This window comes from Heterocephalus glaber, unplaced genomic scaffold (genome assembly GCF_053883595.1).
Source record: "Heterocephalus glaber isolate CG9 unplaced genomic scaffold, H.glaber_assembly_v1.0 deba00001543, whole genome shotgun sequence".
NCBI classification, from domain to species: Eukaryota; Metazoa; Chordata; class Mammalia; order Rodentia; family Bathyergidae; genus Heterocephalus; species Heterocephalus glaber.
In genome coordinates this window covers 8,558,842-8,584,089 of record NW_028258336.1, presented here as the reverse complement: position 1 = coordinate 8,584,089, position 25,248 = coordinate 8,558,842, and the positions used below count along the sequence as shown (strand labels likewise).

The following is a 25,248-nucleotide window of genomic DNA, read 5'->3' as shown; positions in this document are numbered from 1 at the left end:
ACAAAGCGGTTCACCTCATGGTGGCTGGAAAGCAGAAGACGGGCTGGGATGTCAAAATCCACATCAAGGGTATTCCTTCAATGACCTTCCTTCCACTAGGCCTACCTCTTTATTTTCCCCCTTAGTGCATGTTACTAATACAGATTGGTGAGGTTTGTTTTGGGAAATTAGTATATGCATTTATCATCTTGATCTTTTTCAATTCCATTACCTCTTACCTCCCTTTCTTACCCCTCTCCCTGATCGTCTTCCTCATCTCCAAAGGTCTACCTTCTAGTTTCCTATCATTTTCTCTTTATTTTATTTATTTATTTATTCATTCATTCATTTATTTATTGGTTTCTTATATAATAGAAAATATATGATTCCTAACAGAATCTAGCTTATTTGATTTAACACGGTGGTCTAGTTCATCCATTTTTCCTGTCCATGACATGATTTTATTCTTCGTGACTGAATACTATTCCATTATGTATATATGCCATATTTTCTTTATCCATTCATCTGTTGACAGGCATTTAAGCTATTTCTAATTGTGACACTATAAACGTGTATCTATGTATCAATATGATTTGTTATCTTTAATTATTTTTGAGAATATACCCGGCGGTAGCTTAGCTGGATCAAATGATATTTTTAGTTTTAGTTTTTTGAGGAATCCCATGATTATTTCTATAGCAGTTGTACTAGTTTATATTCCTACCAATGATATATAGTAGAGTTCCTTTTTCCCCACATTCTTGCCTGCTTTCGTTTTTAAAATTTTTTTTATTTTTTGATGTTAACTATTCTGACCAGAGTAAGATGGAATCTCAGTGTAGTTTTGATTTGCATTTCCCTAATGGCCTAATATGTTGAACATTTTTTCATATATTTGTTGAAGTCTCCACCTCTTAAAGATTCTACCATTTCCCATAGTGACATGAGCTAGGCACCAGGCCTTTAATATATGGCCCTTTGGGGGACATTTTTATCCTAACTCATTATATATAAAACTCATTACACATCTGATAAGGGATCAGTCTTCTAAATTATATAAGGAACTTTTTTTTTTTTTTTTTTGGTACTGGGGATCAAACTCAGGTCCTTGAGCTTGCGAGGCAGGTGGCCTAACCACTGAGCTAAATCCCTGGCCCTATATAAGGAATTTTATAGGAAGGAAACAAATAACTTGATATAAAAATGGGCAGAGGACCTCCTGTCATTTGAATGTGTCCCCTCAGAAGCTCATATTTTGAAGAGTTTATCCCCACGTTTGTGTGGCGTAATATTTAGAAGTGGAACCTTAGGGAGATAACTAGGGTTAGGTGAGATTGTGAAGATGGGGTCCCTTGTTAGCATTAGTAGCCTTATAAGAAGAGGAGAAGTTTTGTGGTTTAAATGTAAAATCCCTGAAAAATCTCATGTGTTCAGAGATGGGCCTTTTGGTAGGTGATTGGGTTATGGAGGTGCCATAATCATCACTGGATTCATCCATTGATGAATTCAGTACCTTCATGTGCTGTTAAGTGATGAGGCCTGGTTAGAAAAGGTGTGTCACTGTGGGAGTGACCTGTAAGGACTTATTCTTGTCCCCAGCTTCTCCTTTCTCTCTCTACTTCCTGGCTACCTTGGTATGAGCAGATTCTCTTTGCCATGCTCTCTCACCATGCTGTTTTGTTTACACTGGACCCACCCAACCATGGACTGCCTCTGCTGAAAACTATGAGCACATAAATCTCTCCACATTTAAGTTGCAGGTGTTGGGTATCCTTTCCCAGAAATGGGAAAGTGACTAATACAAGGAGAGACCCAAGCTAGTATATTTACTTTCTCTTTTTGTGTGATGCCCTGTTCCATGTTATGATACAGCAAGAAAGCTTTCACCAGATTTTGGCACCATTCTCTTGAACTCTCCAGCCTCCTGAATTATAAGCCAAAGTCAACCTCTGTTCTTTATAAATAACCCAATCTTCAGTATTCTTCTATAGCAACTGAAAATGGACTAAGGCACATTGCCTTCATTATGTTTAGGTTCCTTCCTTCTATAATTTGTGCAGTTTTTTTTTCTTCATGAAAATAAGTTAATTGTTGAATGCCCTCTCTTCACCTGTTATGATGATCATGTGATTTCTGCTCTTCACTCTGTTCATGCAGTGTATCAGATTTACTGATTTGCATATGTTGAATCATTTTTGCACCCCAGAGATAAATCTCATTTGATCATGGTGAATGATGCTTTTAATATGTTGGATTTGGTTTGCTAGTATTTTAAAAGGATTTTTGCATCTATATTCATCGTAGATTTGGCTTATAACGTTCTGTTCTTCTCATGTCTTTGTTTCTGGTACCAGCGTAAAGGGAGCCCGGATAGCTCAGTCAGTAGAGGCCCATAGTACCAGCGTAATGTTGGCATTGTAAAATGAGCTTAAAAGTTTTCTTTGCTCTTAAATTTTTTAAAAGAGTTTCAGAAAGATGAGTATTAGTTCTTCAAATGTTTGGTAAAATTTAGCAGTGAAGCTATAAGTTCTGGAGCTTTTCTTTGACAAGGGACTTTTTATTACTAATCAGTCTCCTTATTCTTTATTGGAGTAGATTTTCTATTTCTTCATATTTTCATCTAGGTAGGTTGTATGTGTCTCTTACAGTTACTATTTAGCCATAGTCTCTAGTATTCATTTTGCTATGTATTTTCTTTTTTCTGTTTTTGGTACCAGGGATCGAACTTGGGACCTTGCGCTTGCGAGGCAGGCACTGGAACCACTGAGCTAAATCCCCGGCCCCTGTATTTTCTTATATATCATAACATCTCTTTTGGGGGGAGGGCTTATTAGATAGTGACAGCATATCTAGGGATGAGGAAAAGTTAGTAATTTGGATGAGTGTTTTGTGAAGGATACAGAATTTTTCAAATTCAAGATGACATTGGAACTGAGTATTTCATAAAACTAAAGATGAAGTAAACATAGCTCTAGCATGCCTGGGGAATTACCCATGAAATGTGGATCAAAGATGGGCTATGTGATAATCTTCTCTACTCTATTTTGTGCTGTAATTGCATCCCAGATAAGGAAGGACACCCTCACAGCCCACATGCTTGGGAAGGTAACAGGCTGCCTTAAATGCTCAGACCTAGTTCATGTCTGCCCCCCCCCAACACACACACACATTTATTTCTCCTCTGACCTTTTGTCTCTACCAACTTTTCTGGAACTTTTTATTCTGAAGTCACTAGAGCTTTACAGGCAACAGAATGCCTGCTATACAGGACACTAAGACAGCTGAACTTAAGAGCAACAGGACTTCCTCTTGGCCACTACTCCTTTCAGCAATAGAAATGCTCGATCTTAAACTTATCTTACACAATCAAGTCAAAACCTGACTTCTGGTCCTGCTACTCTCCCACTCTAGAGAGAGCGTTAATACTAATTAATAATACAAAGCTAATGTGTGTAATGCTCACTAAGTCTGCACCGTTTATAGTACTTTACATGTAGTAATGTCCTATGATCATATTTTTGTCTTACTATTCTTATTTTATAAATTTCAAGGCAACTGGAGCATAGAAAAGTTAAATAATACTTTTAGATTGTCTTTGTCCAGAGTCTTTGCTCTTAACTAATTCCCTATGCAGTTAAAAATAAAAAGTTCATTTGAAAGTTTATTTCCTCTTACTGATGTCCAGGTATTCCAAGGTGATCTTAGCTATTTGTAGACATTTTCAGGACATTTGAGGTGAGTTGACCTGAATGATTTCTGAACCAGCCCATGATTGTTTGCTCTGGGTGCACACTGGCCCTAGACTATAGTTCTGGAAAAACCATTTTCTTCTTTCTGATATTTCATGTTGTTTAAACTACAAAAAGAATCTTCTTTGTAAGACAGGATTACAATCTGCCACAGAGCCCACAAAGAAAAACAATTAATTCAACCATTCCTAGGATATTATCATACAACTAGGGTATCTGAGATATTAAGGTCAATAAAAGTAAAAGAGTGTTTTGGTGTTTCCTGTATGACTATATTTAACTTAAATGTCATCTCTGTAAGAGTAGATACTGTCCTATGGTGAAAGGAAAGTCTTTTTAAACATTTATCAATAATTTGGTAGTCCTTAATTCATGACTGATGGACTAAAAGAACAAAGAAAATTTACTTTCAAAGCAATTCTAAAACATGAAATGAAAAAACCCAAGATAGACTTGTTTCTTTTCACATTTCCTCCTTCAAAACTACCTTATTTCTGATGAATGAATCCATTTCTCTTCCGTAGCACATATTTAAGTGTTTCTCTGAATAAGATCCAGTAGCTAATATTTTTTCAAGTTCTAATATGTACTGGAACTGAGTTTAAAAATTCATTTCCTTGGCTGTTTCTTCTCTTTATAATTTGGAGAGTTTTGAAATTATATTTAGATTGTTTTATGTTTGCTTGTTTGTATGTCTTAAATCAAGAAAAAGCGTATAGTCATATCATTTCTTGCCAAATAACTTTGTGTTGAAATTATTTTTAGACTCTAGAATTAGTGTTTACTCAGGTTTAAAGGATATTGAATGAAAAATACAGCTGCTCTTAACTCAGAATACCTGGAACTATTTTTAAGCATGTTTTTTGTTTCATATGAAATGAACAACAAGACAAGAGTCATAATATTAAGATTCTTGTTGGATAAATGAATTTGCCTGTGAATAGGGGTCATGAAAATGTTGGAAGATTTGCAATGAGAAGTTGGTATTGTCAAAAGCCAACTACCTCCTATTTTTTCAAGACATAACACCTGGTCTAATGACCTCATTTCCCAATCTCAGCAAAGTTAGTCTTAGTCCAGACACTCAAATAAGAGTTCCTCTTGTAACCTTTCTTGAGTTTTTTTCTTGAAGACAATTTAGGGAAGAACTGTCATGCCTCTCTGTCATTGAGATGTTATATGTCTCGTGATGGAGGCAGTCAGACAGGGTAAATTGCCATCTTTGAAACCATATGAACTCCAGAGTTCTAAGTAATTTGAGAGAGGAGTGGTGGCAGACCATTTACAATGGAGTCCAGTTTCAGGCTTTGCGGTTGTGCCTTAAGTGGTTTGACACAAATATGCAAAGTGAAACTATCCATTCTCATCATCTCTCTTTTGGAGCCCAAGTTAATTTTCAAAAATCAACATATATTAGGCCCAAGGATTTAGCTCAGTGGTTCCACCATCTGCCTCGCAAGTGCAAGGTACCGAGTTCGATCTCCGGTACCAAAGAAAAAAACCCCCAAAAATATATTAGTAACTAAAATTAAATATTTTAGATTCATTCAGAAATTTGTATTCTTTGTAAAATGTTGAGAGAATTTTAATTTGGCAATTTAAAGATCCAATACATGAGTGGATTATAACCTCTAATTATATACTACTTGAGTCAACATATTCATGTAACCTTTTATTTAAAATGTTACAAATGGTTACATGAGGACATAGTAATATTAGCCGAATCTTGCTTGGTACAAGGAGTTATCTTATTAAGAAAAAGTTTAAAAGAATTATTTCTGGGTTGAAGTTGTTTTTAGTCCATATAATTTTAAGTCTCATCAAGTATGAAAAAGCTATTTTTTTTTTTTTGGTACCAGGGATTGAACTCTGGTCCTTGCGCTTGCGGGTCAGGCAGCAGAACCACTGAGCTAAATACCTGGCCCCACGAAAAAGCTATTTAAGGAGTAAAACATGGATTTTATCCTCTGTCAAAGCTAAAACTGCTATTGACAAGAATTACTTTGTATAATCAAACTTGTATTTTTGTGTATAAAACAGTTTCACTGTTCTGGTTGCACATTGGTTGACACCACAGGGTAGTAGAAAATGTGTTTGCACAGGCTTGAGTCATATAGGCTAATATCAAAATTCCAGTTTCCCTTCAACTAATTGTGAGACATGGACCTAAGTTTACCCAAGCTTCCATTTTCTTATCTATAAAATCAAAATAATACTATTTAAACTCAAAGGTAAGTATTAAAAGAAATAACTTAAGAAAAGGACCTATTACCATAGCTTAAAGCCTCTATCCAGGTGATCACTATTTAAACTTCAAAGTAGGGATCAAATAGAATAATGTAAGAGAAGCACCTATTACCATGTCTCAAACCCTTTATCCAGTTGATCCCAATTTTAACCATTTTATCTTTTAAATTTCTCACTTGATTATTACAGTTTACAATAGTCTTGTTTTCCAATCCTGTCTATTCTCATTCATTGTCAACATTACCACCCACTACATCACTGAATCTCTTACTCCCTTACTTTTTAATTTGTCTGTGGCTTTCTGTAATCTCAAGGGAAAAGTCCACATTCCTTCTCTTGTCATAGTTGGGCTTTCGAGGCAAAGGCCCACAATCCCTTTAGCCTCACAACCTATAGAAAGCCTGTCCCTATATTCCCTACACTTAGGACCATTGTGAATGCTTTCAGATCTCAGAGCAAGTTTTGCTGTATCACCTTGAGAGTAGAATAGACCATAAGGACGAGTATAGTTTCATGAACAACTACGAATTAACTTGGCCATAGTTATTTCAGCTTTGATTCTCTTTAAAAATAGCCAACAAGTGATGGAAAGGATACACACAAGATGAAGCATCCAAGATGAATAGATTTGACTCTGAAACTCCCTTTGTCTCTGGAGTTCATTCATTTCTGTAGGCCTCATAAATTGAGGAATTTGCCAAATCAGAGGAGCCTAGAAAGCTTGTTGTTTTGTAAACAACAAAATTAGTCACTTTTCTTTAAAATAAACAGTCCAAATAAGTGCAAAATTAAATTTCATGATTAAATACACATAAAAGCAACATGTATTCTTGACACCAAAGTTAGTGAACCTTATATACAAAGTTGGTTGATTACATAACAGCAAGAAAATGGCAGGACTGAGAGCCTACTGCAATGCACATTGTAAATGTTTACAGCCTAAAATCAAAACCATGAAGTTAAAATTCTTTCAAGGGATTTAAGAAAATTAAATAGATACCTCAAGGAACACTGACAATGTGAAGCCCATAACCTATTTTAGTTATTAAAAAAATATAATGTTTAAAAATGATATGTGCTTTTCATTCCCAAAATATTAGTGTGCAGCTACCCCGGCATGAGTAAGGTTAAGTTTTATGACAAGGAGTGTAAGGTGAGTGTTTAACACCCATATCTATTTTTAAGTGTATTTCTATCAATTATTTATTTTAATTTTATGAATTTTATTATACTATTAAATATTTTAAGAAAATAAAATAAAATATTAAATTATTATTTTATAAATGAAATATTTATAAATGAAATATTTATTTTAGTGTTTATAATAAACATCAACATTTTCACATTGTTCTTTTACAAAATCCAAAAAGTAACAACATAAATTTCTATATGAACTAAGATGAAAATAAAACTCTACAACAAAAATAATCTTCAATTATGATACCTAAAGCAATCTTCACATATAAAAACAGTATGTTCTATACATAAGTGTTACTTACAGTGATAGCACATGTTTTCCTGTCCTTTTTCGTAGGACACACTTGACACATTGCTGGTCTTACTATTTTGTTAGGAGGTTCATGTGATATTTTACCTGTCTGTTCATCGGTCTTCTGCAGAATTCTTTTGCAGAGTTCTTTGGGCAGATACGTATTGTTCTTCCTCTGTTGTAATTGATCTTTTGTCAATTCTAATCCCAGTTCTGTAAGAAAATCTCTCCATGATATGTTGTGTTTGTTATTTTCTGTGTAAACTATGACACTATTTATGCCTGACATGTTTAGGATGGAGTAAAATGCAACCATTGGCCAAATCTTTGTGTTTTGAGAGACATCATAGTTGCTATATAGCTCATCAACAACATCTACTCTGCCTTTTGTTTTGTTGTAAAATGTAATCATTTCTGGCTTCACTTGTGTTGAGGATTCACTATCAATCTTACCATCATGGTGTAACATTGACATTATCAATACTACTTTTTTTCTTTTACCATATATGAGACCAATGTAATATCTTTAGGAAATCCAAAGATTATACTATACATTTCTCTTTTGTGAATTTGCAACATTTGGGGGACTCTCTGTGAAACTATTCTGGTGAATAGTTCCTGTGCTGGTCCAAACTGGTGTTTTTTTAGCAAATGTAACATCAGTGAGTAACTACTGAACCAACTGTCAAATGTGACATTTCAGTAACTTTTTGAAATAGGTTCAACAAGTCTGTTCACAATGTCATACGTTTTATTACTGCACAAATAAAGACCTGGTGCTGAGTTCCAGGATCAATTTCTAAATTCAAGGTGTAAAATGTTTTTGCATCTACCAAGGCATACATTTTATACCATATTTGGAAGGTTTATTTGGCATATATTGCCAAAAGCTACAACCACCACAAAATGATGCAAGTTGTTCATCAATTGCCATGTCTTCAGTTGGTATATGAATTGCTTGACAGATTGAAACAAAGCTTTCAAAAAATGAGCAAATAGCAGCCAAATTGTTGGATTTTTTTTTCTTTCTTGGTTGGTGTTTTTGCCATCAAAATGTAGGCAATTTTGAAGGAAACAAAATCTCTTGAGTGTCATTTTTGCTTTAAAAATCTCAGTGCAACATCCATCACTTCTCCAGAAATCCTTTAAAGTCTGACGATTTGAATGAAAAAGTCCTGCTATATATAATAGACCTGTGAACGCTTTTAGTTCAGATAGTGAGATGTATTTCTCTATTGCATAGAGAACATTTTACTTGTATTTCATTATTAGTGCATTTCACAGCATTTTGTAGCATATTGTCCATTACAAAAAATTTCCAACATTGAATCGAAGTGTTGTCAGTGCTGTCTAATAGGTTTAATCCATGGCAAGAACCTAATAACATTTCCTGATCAAGTTTGAGCATTGGTTTGAACATTGTTCAGGTATACATGTCCATTTTATAGCATTTCAACTAGTCAAATATTTGTTTACATTATTGTTTTCTTTCTCATCTGAGTCAAGGTCTTCATTCTCTACTCCTTTGTCATTTCTTGCTCCGTCTCACTGTCACAGCTTCTTTGGCTTATATGATTTACATCATCATTGGTAACTGAATCACCTGATGAATCACTTTTAACCTCCTCCAAAGTTGGAAAAGTGAATTTTCATGTGACATTGTACTGAATTGGGCTAATCCTACAAAAAAAATCAAAACAAAACATTTAATAAAACAAATTATAAATGCACAGAAATGTAACACAGATCATAAGGTGGGTAAAACTCACACATTAATAATTTATCACATGTACATACATCAACCAAGTGGGCAAAGGTGAAGGTTGCTTCCTGTATTCCCCCCACGCAACAACTGTGACACACAGCCAGCTGAAGTAATAAAAAAGTAAATTTTTGCATTATAAAATTATGATCTGGATGTATTTCACCCACCCTTACTCACTACTTAATAAATGTTGCGGAGACAGTGAGAAAGGGATGGAGCAATGGCTAAGACATTTCCTCCCATACCATAGAGGCCCAGAGGATACATCATGCCCAGCTCTATAGAGAAGTCCTTTAAGTAACAATGTCTTCTTTAACTAATTTTTAAAGTCTATGCTTTACATTATTCCCTACACATAATGGGCAAACTCTTTTAACCCAAATCCAACTGTGAGCCTCAGCTGTCCCTCTCTCCTGGAACTTGAGGATGGGACTATCTACTTATTGAGGCTTTTGGTATTTGTGTCGTTTTAATGGCTCCTACAGGGTTGGGATCTCAAGGTGTCCTCTGGTGCAGGCTGCTGGTATTCTTACGCTAAGGAATTGGCCTGGGTTATGCAATGCCAGGATGCACCTGCTCACTCCCATCTGTAGGCTCAGTGAAAACAATGGGATCTATCGTAGAAACAAACTTCACTGTGTCCATCCTTTTCCCAGTACAGTTCCTAGATTTATGAGGAGCGTCTGTTTATGTTAGGATGCAGTAGAGCCACTAAGTTTGAACCAAAAGGTAGTGGCCCAGCAGGTAGGCACGAGCTGTGTGAGCCACTGAGTGTCTTTAGTGCCTTGATGATTATTTTCTTTAATATGGGAAACAGGAGCCTTTCTCAAGGAGGCAGACAGCCATGGATGGCTTTGAGATCAAAATCTTGAACAGTCTCTCAACCCTTTTCTCTCCAGGGCCCCCTGGGCACCCACACCAGCCCAAGGAGTCTGCAGGGCACTGGGTAGTGGGGCCACTCATGGCACTCACAGGTTAAAGTCACAGCTTGACATCGGGTATCTCCAGGAACTGTGTATACAAGTCCTGGATGCACTCTACCTTGGAGTTGAACAGGAACTTGTAGTGGCTGCTGTCAGCACAGATCTCAGCGACTGCATTCAGTTCTGCCCCAAAAGCACAAATGTATGGAGTGCTTGAGGGAACCTGAAATTTTGAGAAACTCCATTTGGAACCGAAATATTTTAGAAGGAAACTGGCTAACTTGAAACTAGACTGCTTACCACTTTTTGGATTCTCGGCTGTGAAAATGTGCACTGTCCCATGGTCGCCGGACACACAGATGAGGGAAGCATCCTCATTGAAGTTGATGCAGTAGATATTAGCTGTTTTTAGCTGTTTGAGATCGCCTTTGTAGCTCTTAGATTAAATGCTCTGATGAAGTACCAAATTCTTTTATTGATTGATTGATTGATTGATTGATTTTTGGTACTGGAGATTGAACACAGGACTTTGTGCTTGCGAGGCAGGCTTGGTGCCACTGAGCTAAATCTCCAGCCCTGAAGTACTAAATTCTTATAAGGGTCTCCTTTTCAGAGGCGGTTGCAATTCTTGTTCCCTGCAGGTTGAGAGTGATGCAGCTCAGGCCACCTTTGTGAGCAGAAATGTCTTCTAGGTATTGGCCAGGTCCTCAAGCTGCACGTGGCCTCTGAGTGCCTGAGAAGGCCAGGAGAAATTGTTACTATTGGAACACGGGACACAAAGGCCTTTGGGTTTATAGCAGGTTTCGAGGATGAGCAGCTGGTGAGGATTGTGTGTGAATGTGAACACCTTAATCATGGAGTCCAAAACAACCACCAATTCTATCACACTGTAACTTGACTGCCTTGACCTCTGTGTGTTCTTCAGGTTATCTCAGATCATCTCTTTGTTGGGAGGACATTTCAGCTTTTTCCGCCTCCAGCTAAAGCTGACTAGTTGCAGCAAAATAACATTTCCACATGGCCAACTCCCCCCAAAAATTCTTGTTTCTCTTTTTCTTTGAGTGGATCAGTGTTACAGATTTGAAATCCACTTTCCAACCCACATGCAAAGCATCCGTGAGCCCAAGTGAAGCCAGGTACAGCAGCCCATTAACATATGAGTTACAGGGCAGGAAGTTCCTGGTGCCTCCTGGTGTCCATTGCTTCTCAAACCTGCAGGTCTTTTGAGGGAGGGAGGTGCTGGGCATAGGGAGGAGGGGCAGAACTCCTGTAGGTACTTGTTGCCTTTTATGTTTAATTTTAGTCATTGGTGGTGGTGATGAGGTATATCAGTGTACATGATTTGTCACTCTGTTAACTCTTAAACACTCTTCCTGCAGCAGTTATATGAGGTTTCACTGCTTTGTCCCTAGCCATGATCAGCCATAACTCTTTATACTTTTAGTACTTGTCCTCAGCTTCTGAGGTAAAATTCAGACAACATAAAATTAACTTTTAAAGTGTACCATATGGTGGCATTCAGTACATTTATGTTGTTGTGCAACTGTCATCTCTATCTAGCTACACAAAATTTTATGAGGACATTTTTTAACCTAATGCATGATGTTGTTGAATAAATGACTGAAATACATTTCCATCTTTTGATTTTTAAAAGCTTTAAGAAATGACTTGAGCCAGATAAGGTGGTGCATGCTTGGAATTCCAGCTACTTTGAAGCCTAAATCAAGAGGATTACAACTTTTTGCAACTTTGAAACTAGCCTGCAAAATTTAGAGAAATTTGTCTCTGAAGAGATGGGGATATTGCTCAGCAGTGGAGTACTTGCCTAGCCTGTGCAGAGCTCTAGGTTCAATACCCAGCATTGCTACCCCCAAAGCCAATCTCATTAAGACTTATTTATGGTCGAGTATCCACCATGCTTTGTTAATAATTAGATGAGATCCAAAGAGAAAGTAAGAACATGAAAGGTATGTAGTTTACTAAAGATTTTTTTAAACCCTAAAATTATTTTTAAAATCATTAAAATGGTCAGATTGGGAATATTTACTTTTCAAAGGAGTTGGCTTCATTTATCTAAAAAATCCTATCCTATGGATTAGCTGATTTTTCTAGTAACACAGAAAGTATCACATATGATACAAAGTAGTGTATATTCAAGCCTCCAAAAATATTCTCACTATCTTTCTCATGTAAAATCTGCCATCTTAATTTTCATTCTCCTTTGGCAGTCTAATTCTTTATTTGGTAGTTATCTCTTACAGAAAGTTTTCCCTTTGTCTTTACTCTGCAGCTGAAGGTCACTTATTTTTTCCTGTCTGGTACCATAAGCATACGGCATTTTCTCTCTTACACTTATCTGTCATTTTGTAGTCAATCTGTTCTTAACTATCTGACCCCTGAGACCACCAGTATGTCCCAGAACAATAATAGCCAAAGTGACAAATTTATTACTATTGTGTTGACAGTTGTACATAGCATATACCTTGGTATGCCTCCAGGAATCTGAGGCCAATAGGTGATCACATATGAGTCATAGTGGAAAAAATACTGGAATCATTGACTCAGAGTATAAGCAACTTGAGCCTTCTTTCTCTTTTCTCCCATATATAATAGCACAGTGTTTGACCTCAGCATTCAATGTGTATACAAACACTAAGGTGAATAATTTAGATTTTTGCTATATAAAAAATATACACATTACAGAAGTTTGAGTCTTGGGTAGGAAGAGTAATAGAATTGTGGTACAATAAAACTGTTATTACATTTAGCATGTGTAAGGCCCTGGTTCAGTCCCCAACATCGAAATAAAACAAAAACCAAAACCTGTGTCTTCAAGAAGAGACATGAGATTGAGGACTCAAAGATAGAGGCAAAAATTACATTGAAAGAAAAAAGTAAAATCAGGATGGCAAAAACAGTCAGATATGAAGCTCTAAAATCAACTCTAATTACCTGCACATTTTCCAAGAGCAGACCCAAATGTGGCTCTGAGCTTAGCAGCACCCAACTCAAAAAGGGAAAACCTTTAGACTATCTATGGATCAGTCATCTAAACAACTGTTTGAAGGAATATAACTAGTTTCGTTTTCCAGAAATAAAAGTAGCCTCATTTTGCTTTTATTGTAAAAACAGTACATTAAAAAAAATCTACCTGTAGAGAAGGAACAGAAATTCATATAATTACCCCACTAGAGATACCTCTGACCTCATTCCTGATCTTCTTGGTAGTTAGTCCTGAAAAGAAAATAGTTGGTCAAAAATACTGGTTAATTTATATTTCATACAGTCTAAGAACTTGTTACATTTCCTACATCCTCAGTAACACTGAGTCAGTGTAATTAATCTTTTATAGACCTATAATAGAAAAATGATGATTATTTTTTGCTATCTATAGTAGTGATATCTGATGTGACTCTCCCATGGTTTTTATATTCTTGGATAGATTTGATAAGGGTTTTTTCTAGACTTTCCCCCACCCCCACCCCCCAGTACTGGAGCTTGAACCCCAGGACCTCATACATTCTACATAAGTGCTCTACACCTGAACTACAGCCCCAGCCTTTTCTATTTTGCACCAGGGTCTTGCTAAGTTGCCCAGGCTAGCCTTGAACTTGTGATACTTCTGCCTCAGCCTCCCAAGTAGCTGTGGTTACAGTCATACATCATCATACTCAGCTAGATTTGTCATATGGTAGCCCTCAATTATGAATAATAGTATCCTACTAAGTTTTTAATTCAATATAAATAGTTTTTCTGGTGGCCAATATGATATGGTCTAATGTTCAGCTTCTTATATCTAGGAATATATTTGTGGCAGAGAACACTAGATTTCTACCAAGACCTACTTTCTCCTTGTGGACACAATTAGATTACATTTACCAGCTTCCTTTGAAATTGTGTGGTTGTATGCCTAAATTTTCTCCAGTGCATTATAAGTAGGAGTGTTGTGAATCACTTCCTGGGTGGGCCCATAAAAATCTTCATAATGTGCTTCTCAGTGATCCTCCCCGCCCCCCAGCAGAATGAAATAGCAATGCTCAGGAAAACCCTGTTGAATAAACCATCATCCTGGTTCCTTGAATGACTAGTGGAAAGAGCTGCATGGCTTACCTTAACATCCATCCAGATATGGTCACAGAAGAATGACTACATTTCTTATTATTTAAGCTACTTAGTTTTTAGAGTCTATTTGTTACTGCAGCTTAGTTGACCCTAAATAATACAATGTTTTGTAGCAAATATAACAACAGAAATTGAACTAGATTCAAGTGCTCAGTGTCACCGGGATATATTCTCAGACCCTGACATGGCTCTGCAATGCTTTCATTCATAAATAGCTTTTTTCCACATCATTGAATAATGATCACAGCAGTTCAAGGTCTATGTGGTCTTCATATCTCATAATCATAGAAGTTGAGGAATTGTCTTTCTGGAAGCTGCAGCAAAAGTTCTAGGAAACTTCTGATCTGCCAACAGTAATTGTGTGTTATCCCTAAAATAGTTGTTTTGTAGCTAAAGGGCTGAAATACTCTGGCAAACTTTGTTTACATTCCTACCTCTAGGTGAAGGGGTGATAGTCCCACCTAAACCCCATGGACAAGGCAGGATTATGTGTAATTGAATAGTGAGTGAGCCCCTAAAGAAAGAATTTCTGAACAATAAATAATAGATATCAGAATACAGCATGGTTAAGTGAAAACCTAAAAATTAATATAGGCGTGAAACGAGTGGCTTGGATGGTGCTGGGGATTTAGCTCAGTGACGCTGCCACCTGCCTTGCAAGCGAAAGGTCCTGAGTTCGATCCCTGGTACCAAAAAAAAAAAAAGTGGCTTGGATGAAGGTATGGACTAAATATAAAATAAAAGGAATAAATCAGAGGAACATTGAAAGAAAATATATTTTGTTGAAAGTTTGCATTGTTGGGCAGAGGAGAACAGTAGGGAAAAAAAACCAAATGAACTTTTTTAAATTAAAAAACTTTAAGCCATGGTAAATAATAAATTTTGACATGTCACCTGGTTAATTTCAAGAGTACTACAATAGTTAAGTATATTCATATTATTTTTAAAAAGTGATTTTTTTAGTTAGGAAATTGGTAAAATGGTAATAACTGTCAAAATAGGGCCAGGGATTTAGCTCAGTGGTTCTGCCGCCTGCCTCGCAAGCACAAGGTCCCAAGTTCGATCCCTGCTACCAAAAAAAAAAGATTTGAGCGATTTGAAAGGGAAAGCAATTTAAACCTAGGAAAAGTGTGTGTCTTAACATCTGATCACACAAGCCAGACCCTAGATTTCTTAGTCCCAAGAAGCCCATAGAATAGTTCCAACCAGGTTACTTGTAAGGCAATAAGAGCTGATGGGAGGAAGGCTCTACAACTGGCTTTTTGACATCAGCATTAGTCCACAGACAAATGTCATTAAACTGTGGAATCAGTGTCATTGAATTGGGTCTATCTTGTTAGGTAAGAATACTTACGGTTATGGTATAGATGGGACTATGGCATTCTTCCCCTACCTATAAGAAATCAAACTCAAACCAGGGTTTAAGAAGGAGTTTCTACCCCTTACTAATTGATTTCTACCAGCAACAAAAGCAACTTCGTATTGACCAGTTGGCTTGAGGTGTCTTACATATTTTTCTTGCTTTAATGCAAAATTTTCACAAATGGGAACTTAAAGGCCTTGCCAATAAAGATAGGACAACTTTAGAGCCTAGGTGCTAAGAGCAATATTGTAATAAAATACTAGAACTTTGTGTTACAAAAGTGTAGAGATATCTAAGTAGAGCATTGATTTAAATAAGTTCATATTGGACTTCATTGAGTGGGTAGAGTTGTAGAAATAATCTTGGTAGTGTTCATCGTAGAGATAAAAGTTAAATAATGGGAACTGATCCCTGTTCTATCCTTGGTATTACTTTAAAGAATCATTGCAGAATAGCAATGAAACTCAACCTTATTGTCAGCAAATATTTGAGTGTTTTGCTATGTGTATTTTAAGATCTGAATTCCACAGGACAAGGCAAATGTGCATCAACCCTGTAGCAAGAAAAAATATAGTGTTGCTGTGTTTCAGCATTCTTGTTTCTTTTTACCTTGAGTACTATGCCCAAAGACCCAGTATTTTCATATATGTTAATAGTATGGCAAGTTTCTTACCTACAAATTTGTTGAATTCCAAAAGTTGCATGTAAGCAGATTATTTAAATTCAACATATTTTATCATAGGAATTATGTTGTAAATTGTACTTCAGTTTCTGGAGTAATTTACAAATCTCATTTAATCTATAACTTACAGAATTGCACACTAGCAAAATGTATTGATTAACAATAAAACTAGAGATGCAGTAACTCTCCCCATTTTTAAAAGGAGAAAAAATAAATATGAGAAAAAAAATTTTCAACTCGGCTTGAGTCTGCTGAAATCCAAAGCAGAAGCAAAAAAGATCCGAAATTATGCATTATTTTTTCTGAAGGATAAGGAAGCAAATGCTCAGATTTTGATTTTTCCAATCCTTTTGCTAGCCAATAGACACTACTGTTGTCCCAGAAGAGTAAGTTGTTTTGTGGTGCAAAGCAAAGGGAAGACATGGAAAGTATATACAAAGTGATTTTAAAGTGGGTTGGATAAAGGAAGTAAAAAATAAAGGAGGAGGTATTATGAACCTGACTACTTGTGGATTTTTTTGTAGCATAGAGAGGGATTATATTAGCACACTTCTTAAAAGTCTATATGAAAATTAGACATAAAATACACCATTCCTTGCCCATAAAATTTTCATTGAGCATCATTTCCCTCAATTATAACAGTGAAGATTGTTGTGAGAATTAAAGTAAATTAGCACCTATTATAATGATATACATAATTGTTGCTCAGTAAATATAATCCTGCTCATCTCTTAAATGTGTCACATAAACATCGATTAATAATCCACATTAGCATAAAATTATGATATGTTGGTAAATTAGACTAAATTGCATATCTCTGAATCCTTAAAGCTTATAAAAGGGAGCAAGAGTAGGAAAAAGTATTAAGCTTCATTTATTTATTATTAAAAATAAAGAATTTTTAATTTTTTAAACATGTACAGCTTTATAGGGTACATTATGGTAATTCAATACATGTATATGACATATTTTAATCAAAACATATTTCCAATTTTTGTGTTTTGGAAATTTTGTGCACTTCTAGTCATAAGAATATAGAATGTTTTAAGTTTTTTATTTTTCTTTCAGTAAAAATTGTGCTTTGCATTGCCAGTGCCCCCTTCCATAGAGGCAGTTGCCATCTATATTTCAAAGATTCCCCATCTTACAGTAATGTTACAGTGTTGCAGAACTTGCTATAAAGACTGTAGTCTTTATCTTTTTGAATGTCAGTAAAAAGTAAGTGGATAAAAATAGCAAGATGAATAATCTTTTTTGCAAACTTGCAAAACAAAATGGGACTAGCCTGTCCCTTTCATACTCATATAGCTTACCTTTAGGTAAAATCATAATTTGTTAGCATATCTTTTAATCAGTGAACTGAAGTAGAGAACAAAGGTAAAATTTATGCCATTCAATTTTATTAGTTATTAACCAACATAAAGTTTTATTGTGTGCTTTATATGAATTGCTCTCCCTAAAATTTTCTTTACCATCTTCCCTTTCACTGTTTATAACTGGCTAAAGTTTCGAGTACTATATTGAACAAGAGTAGTGATAGTAGACATCTTTGCTCTTGTTCCTGATTCATTTATTAAAAGCTTTCATTTTCTTCTCTGTTTAATGGGTTGTTGGGAGTAGGTTTATCATAAATAGGTTTATCAGATTGAGATAAGGCCCTTCTGTACCTATTCAGAGTTTTTATCATGAATGGATGTTGAATTTTGTCAAAGATCTTGTGATTTTGCCTCTGTTTATGTGATGTATTATGTTTATTTGTTTGTTTGTTTGTTTGTTTATTTTTGGTACCAGGGATCGAACTCTGATCCTTGTGCTTGTGCAGTAGGCGGCGAAACCACTGAGCTAAATCCCTGGCCCTTACATTTATTGATTTATGGATGTTGAACCATTCTTGCATCCCTGGGATGGAGTGGTCTTTTTGATGATTTGTTGCATTCTGTTTGGCAGTATCTTGCTGAGGTTTTTGTGTCTATGTTCATTAAAGAGATTGGTCTTTTTTAGTTGGGTTCTTGTCTGATTTTGGAGTCAGGGTAATGGTGGCATTCTAGAATAAGTTTGGAAGTACTCCTGCCCTTTCAATTTTATTAAAGAACTTGGGAAGTATTGGCATTGTATCTTTCCTGAAGTTCTTGTAGAATTTAGTGGGGGTAAATCCATCAGGCCTTTGTTAGCTGGTAGATTTTTTTTTTTTTATTGCTACCTCAATCTTATTGCCTGCTGTTGGATTAGTCAGGATTTTTATGTCTTCTTGGTTCACTTTGGTAATTCATATTGTCTAGGAATCTGTCCATTTATTCTAGATTCTTTGATTTGTTGGAGTACAATTTTTTGTAGTAGTTACTAATGGATCTCTGGATTTCATCTGTGTCTTTCTGATTTTGCTGTTTCATTTCTAATTGCATTATGGGTCTTTTCTTTCCTTCTTTTGGTAAGTTTGGCCAAGGATTTATTTTGTTTATTATTTTGTAGAATCAACTCTTTGATTCATTGATTCTTTGTGTTTTTTAATCTCAATGTTATTAATTTCCACTGTGATTATGATTTACTTTTTTCTTTTCATTTCTTTTTTACTTATTTCTTAAAACTGCCCATATTTCAGGTTATTCATGGATGGAATATGGATACTGAGCAGATTCTTTTTTTCTACAAAATTATGGTATAAACTTGCTCAATCTTTTGTCTTATTGCTAATACACCTTACAAGTACACAGTTTGTAAAATAAACCCCTTAAGGACTGAATGTATAGAGCATGCTGCAAGGTACGAGAAATAAATAAAAATGAGCATATAAAACCATATCTGGACCAACACAGTACTAAATGCTAGCAAACATCATGACACAGGAAAAAATTGATAAAAGGAGATACGATTCAGTTCTGAAAAGATTAAATAGAAACATTAACATATTATTGTTTCTAACTATCCATCCCACATTATAGTGCTTGAAAACCAGGTCAAAATCTGGTACAGAAAACTACACACATTTATTCAGTGCTCATCAGAAACAAAACTTCTTTTGAAATCAAAATAATTTAACTTGGTTAATAATTGAATCGCATTTTGCTTAAAAAAGGAACCCTTCTCCCCTGCCATGGATTTTTTTGGTTAACTTGACTAGTTAGGTTAGTTATCCAAAATGACACTGGAATTTTCTGTGAGCGCATAGATAGAACCAGTTTCACTAAAAACAAAGGCACAAGAACTTAACAGTTATGATAGCAAATGAATCTGCAGTAAGAGTGACGAATATTTCACTAGTTAATTCTAGATGAGGATACCTTTAGTTGCCACAGTTTAAGAAAGTCAGCAGCGAGTTAAATACTGTACTAGTGTTCAACTCTGAAATCATTCAAACTATAAAGAGCATTCTATTTTAGCATCTTTAGCTTGCCTTCCCAATCTATGTGATAAATCCAATGAAACTAGTAAAAATGTGTAGGGTCATAAGCTCAGCTTCTATTCGTATTTTGAAAAATTGTATAGAATCATGAGAAAATAAGATATACTTATAAAACAGAATTTTTAAAAACTCAAAGATACTGAAAATGATCATTCTCCATTCCAAAGAATCTTTGTAAGGGTAAATGGCCAACATCTCTAATAATACCAGCATCAGGGAGGGGCATACTTTACCATAAAAGGAGATCAAAACTCTCAGAAATTATACAATGAAGTATAAAATGATTTGCAAATCCATGAAAAAGATTTTTTTCAGGGCAGCTGACAAGATAACTGATGAGCAATAAGCTACACTAGATATTATTTCACTCTTTAGTCTGTGGTATGAGAATGGCGTAAATTAGATGGGAAAAATGCCTGTATTGATACTTTCCTGGATTCTCCAAAACAGAGAACAGGAAAAGGCTTTTCAGTCTAATATTTCAATTGTCTTATTAGAAGAAATAAAAGAACCAAAATAAGATATAAACATTTAAAAAGACAAAAGTTAATTTAATAAAGCCATGAACTTGAAAATTTATTTTGGCATAAAAGTGAGTAAGGAATAGTTTGTTCTTCAAAAAGCATCTCATTTGTTATTGGTTAATTTAGTATGATTTTTAAACTAAATACCAAATCAAGAAATATGAACTTGTGGACTGGGGATTTAGTTCAGTGGTTTTGGCTGCCTGCTGTGCAAGCGCAAGGACCAGAGTTGGATCCCTGGTACCAAAAAAACCCAAAAAACAACAACGACAACAAAAAAGAAATATGAACTTGTGACCCACTTTTTAAAAAATCAAGCAGCACTGAAAATATCTTCACACTAAACAAAGATCACTGTGTAATGACTACTTCCATGACTCAACAGAGACTATAAATACTACTTATGATTTACTTGCTTGTATTAGGTTTGGGTTTATACTGTTTATTGTATTTCTAGGACTTTGAGGTACATCACTAGGTTATTTGAGTTCACTCTGCTTTTCTAATGTGGGCACTCACAGCAATAAGCTTCCTTCTTAGAAGCCCTTTTATTGTGTCCTACAGATTCAGGTATATTGTACTAGCATTATTGTTTGATTCGATAAATTATTTAATTTCTTTTTTGATTTCTTCTGTGACCCATTGAGTATACAGGAATATGTTATTTATTATCTCAGTGTTTGTAAAATTTCTGCAGATTCTTTTTTGATTGATTTCTAGTTTCAGTGTGCTATGATTTGATAGTATTCATGGAATAATTTTGATTCTTTTGAATTTATTTAAGCAAGTTTTATGGGATAATATGTGGTCTATTTTGGAGAAGATTTTGTGTGAGATTGAGAAGAATGTATATTCTGTTGTTTTTTGATAGAAAGAAGACTGTAGAAATCTATTAAATGCATTTTTTGAAGGTGTGGTTCAGCTCTGATATTTCTTTGTTGAGTTTTTGTTTAGTTGATTTATTTGTGAAATTGGAGTGTTGAGGTCCCCCAGTATAATTGTGCTGATGGTTATCTGATCTGTTATGCCTAGTAGTGGTTTTTTTATGAAGTTGGTATTTGGTACACTGGTACTTGGTGCATATGTATTTAAAGTTGCTACCTCTTCATGTTGATTTGTTCCTTTAATCAGTATGTAGTTGTCTTTGTTTCTCCAGATCAGTTTTGGCTTAAGGTTCACTAGTCAGAAAATAGGATAGCTATTCCTGTTTGCTTTGAAGTCATATTGCAAGGAATATTGTTTGTCATCAAAGTTTTAGCTGTGAATTTCTTTGTGGTTTAAATGTGTCTCTTGTATTTAGCACACTGTTTGGTTTTGTTTTTTATCTAGTCTGCCCATCTGTCTTTTGACTGAGAAGTTAAGACCATTTACATTGAGAGGTGGTTTTTTGGGGGGTTTTTTGGTTTTTTTGGTACCGGGGATCAAACTCGGGTCAGCAGGCAGCGAAACCACTGAGCTAAATCCCCAGCCCATACATTGAGAGTTATTCCTGAAAGGTATTAACTGATTCCTCTGATTGCATTTTTGTGTGTGTGTGTGTGTGTGTGTGTGTGTGTGTGTTTGTGTTGCTGATTCCTTTATTTTTCCATTTTATGTAACTGCTCACCCTGCTTGGTGTTTTTTGTTCCATTATACTTTTTATTATTATTGGCTTCATTATCTCTGTCTAGGATATTTTTGAGAATTTTTTGTAGTGCTAGTTTGGTGGTCAAGATTTTCTTAAGGTGTTCTTTGTCATAAAAAGTACTTTTTTCTCCATCAATCTTGCAAGACGTTTTGCTGGATATATTAGTCTAGGTTAAAAGTTTTCTTTTAGGGTTTGTAATATTTCACTCCAAGTTCTGCTGGCCTTTACATTTGTGTTGAGAAGCTTGCTGTGGATTTACCTTTATAATTCTAATGCATTTACCTTCATAAGTGTTTTATTGGTTTTCTTTAATAGCTTTAATGTTCTGTCTTTTTTTTGGACTCCTGGGATATTGCCTATGATGTTCTTTTCTGATCATGGCTATTTGTGGTCTATATAACTTGCTTATCTGTATGTGAATTCTTTCCCCATACTTGGAAAGTTTTCTGCTATGATTTTTGTAAATGTATTTTTATGCTATTTGTGATGTCTTTTGATTTTTCCCTAATTCTGGTTTATCTTACCTTAGTCTTCTTTGTGTTATCTAGCAGCTATTGAATCCATTTCTTCTTTTTTGTTTTGAAGATATCTCTGAATCACATGCATCAGATTGGACCTGGTCACTGTTTTAAAGAGAAAGTGCCTGCTGGTTCTAAGAATGTCAACAGATCGAACTGTATATGTCACAAATATTAACATTTGCTTTAACAATTTTACCATTTTATCAGTGCCACTCACATTCTGTACTGATACTGCCACTAACAGATGGATATGGAGGGAGGGGGAAAGTGAGAGAAGAGAAATATCAATAGGTGGAATACTGACACTAGATAAGACTCTGAGCTACTTTTATAGCTTGAGTAATGGGATAGTGTTGAGGGAGTTTAAAAGTTTTTGTTGGAGCAAGAGGAGGGATGTAGGGGGAAAAAAGTGAAATTACAGACTGAGAGAAGTTGTGAGTATGTTGGAGCCTGTTAATTTGTTGGTAATTCATACTTGGATCCTCTATGCATAGTTTTGATGAAAGTTACCCTTACATGCCCACGAAAGATACTGTTTAATTTCAAACACTGGTTCTTACTCTCCTTTGCACATATATAGACAAGTCATATGCCAAGTGAAAGGAAGAAAAGAAGGAAGGGAAGGGAAAACAAGGGAATAAGAAAGAGAAAAAGAAGAAAAAAGAGTGGGAAAGGGAAAAGAAAAAAGAAAGGGAAGGAAAAAATAAAAGCAGATCTCTGTGGTTTGCTTAAATGTCTGCCCACGAGCAGGATGGCTCTCTGGGTCTGCCCCCTGGCTGTAAGCAGGGCTGTGTGTGTGGTAAACAGCTTTTTTCTCTGTTCTGCAACCTCCCACTGCTGGGTAAATGTTAAGGTCGCTTCTGTGTTTTCCCTTCAGGAGCCTGCTTAGTGCATCCCTGGATGCCCTCTGACCTAGGTGCCACTGTCTGCCTCTCAGACCGTGATCCTTTTTTTTGATCCCTTTCCCCAAAAGATCACTCTAATTCATGAATTCGGTAAAGCCCCAGAGCTCCCTTCTTTCAGCAGTTCCTGGCAGGGAATGTTGGTTTTTTGTTTTGTTTTTGTTTTTTGTGGGTGCCTGCCAGCAGCCATGGAAAACACACAGGATGTTTCGTAAGCACAAGGCTTTCAGTATACGGGGAAGGAATAGGCACATAATTATTTCTGAGTAGGTCTGGCCTCTTTTTTTCCCCAGAGTCTTGCCACTCCCAGACACTGCTTGCTTGTGAGGCCTCAGGGCTGCAGTTTACTCATTACTCATATTCTCATCTCTAATTGGAGTGGCTGGTTGTTTTCAAATTCCCAAGGGCCTGCCAGTATCCTCTCATATACTACTCTCTAGCTTTTACTTTCTGTGATGCCCTGGTTTGTAAGTACGATATCTCACCGACTGTGTTTCTTTGCCTGGTAGAGAGAGTGCTTGGGATCTTAGTCCATTGGCCTGGCAGCCTCTGAAATGCTGACTCCCTCCCTCAGGGACCCCAGTCCTGTCCTAAGATGGCAAGTATGCCGTATCTGGGGTGCCAGGGATGCTTCAGTACAGAAACCCTCTGGCTTCCTTTTGAACCCCCTGGTGCTGGGTTTTGGTCCAGTGAGTTTCTCCTGATTACTTTGCCAAATCTGGTTTTCTTTGTTGTGCCTGCCTCAGTGTACCTGCTTTCCTCCATGAACTTATCACAGTCTGTCCCTCACTGCTACCGTCCAACTGGCCATGATGATCTCCAAGATGTGTACTTCTTAAAAGTACATCTTTTATGTCACCAATTTTATAAACAAATATTTACTCAGTGATTATCAAGAAATTAAGCTAGCTCATGAATTATTCTTCCTGCCTTGCCATTTATACACAAATAGCCATTACTTTTAATTTTTAAAATTCTTGGGAGTGCTTTTAAGGTAATTTATAGACCTAAAAATGGAAATGTTAATTTTTATTTCACAGATATACCTGTCTCCTTTAGTATGGTGCTCCTAGGAACTATACATTTCTCTGTCTTCTCTTCATATGCTAAACTTTATTGAGGTACACTTAAAAGTTTACAGACCACACAAGCACTATCAGAATTCTATTTACTACCATTATGTATTTTAGATGATTGTTTTTCTTTCTTTAACTATTATTGATAAAAGGACATACTTATATCTTTCTATTTAAGTAAGAACTACTGTATATGAAAACAGATATTTTGACTGACTCAAATATTTTGGGAAATTGATATTATAAACATACTTAGTAATAACACTTGTTATGATATATTTTATATATGAATATAAATAGCATTCTAGTGAAAATACCAGTATATGTATGGACCCTCTGCTGTGAGAGAAATGTCACACAGTCTATATAGCATAGTATAAGGTTGGCATAGGAGTGGTAAGAGAAAGGAGTATTTGTAAGGCCCAGATTTCTCTCCCTAAGTGATTTAATTGCTGTTAAGCCATGCTGCTCCCTTTGTCATTATTCACAAATGTCTTTTCTGTCTCGGTTCATACCCCCTGAAGTACACAAGTATTTACGATAACTACTTGGAAGCAGAAAACCTACCTAGTTTCCCCAGGTCAAAGATTGAATGACAGACAAATATTTTGAAGCCACCATTTTAAGAAAGACACTTTGAAGGATATAATGAAGACTTTCTGAAAACAGAAGAAAATAAATACTTTTATGTCTTCTATAAACTTAAAATGGGTAGTAATCAACATTTTATTTTTGAGAAATTTACACTATTATTTGATACTTTTCTATTCATATATGTTGCCATTCTACCGAGATCTTGACTTCTCATCTGAAGCACCACATCTAAGGTTCATCAGTTTTTGTCCCTGTTTCTTTATATTCCCTTTAGAGTTAATGACT

The 25,248-nt window shown here is 35.6% G+C and overlaps 1 protein-coding gene and 1 pseudogene across 1 annotated transcript in view; one reads left to right on the top strand and one right to left on the bottom strand.

Moving 5' to 3' along the window:
• Nucleotides 1-25,248, top strand: part of Ndufaf2 (NADH:ubiquinone oxidoreductase complex assembly factor 2) — a 198,520-nt gene that overhangs the window by 89,026 nt on the left and 84,246 nt on the right. The gene's annotated exons all lie outside the window — the stretch shown is intronic.
• On the bottom strand, nt 10,211-11,459 carry LOC106010919 (WD repeat domain phosphoinositide-interacting protein 3 pseudogene; annotated as a pseudogene).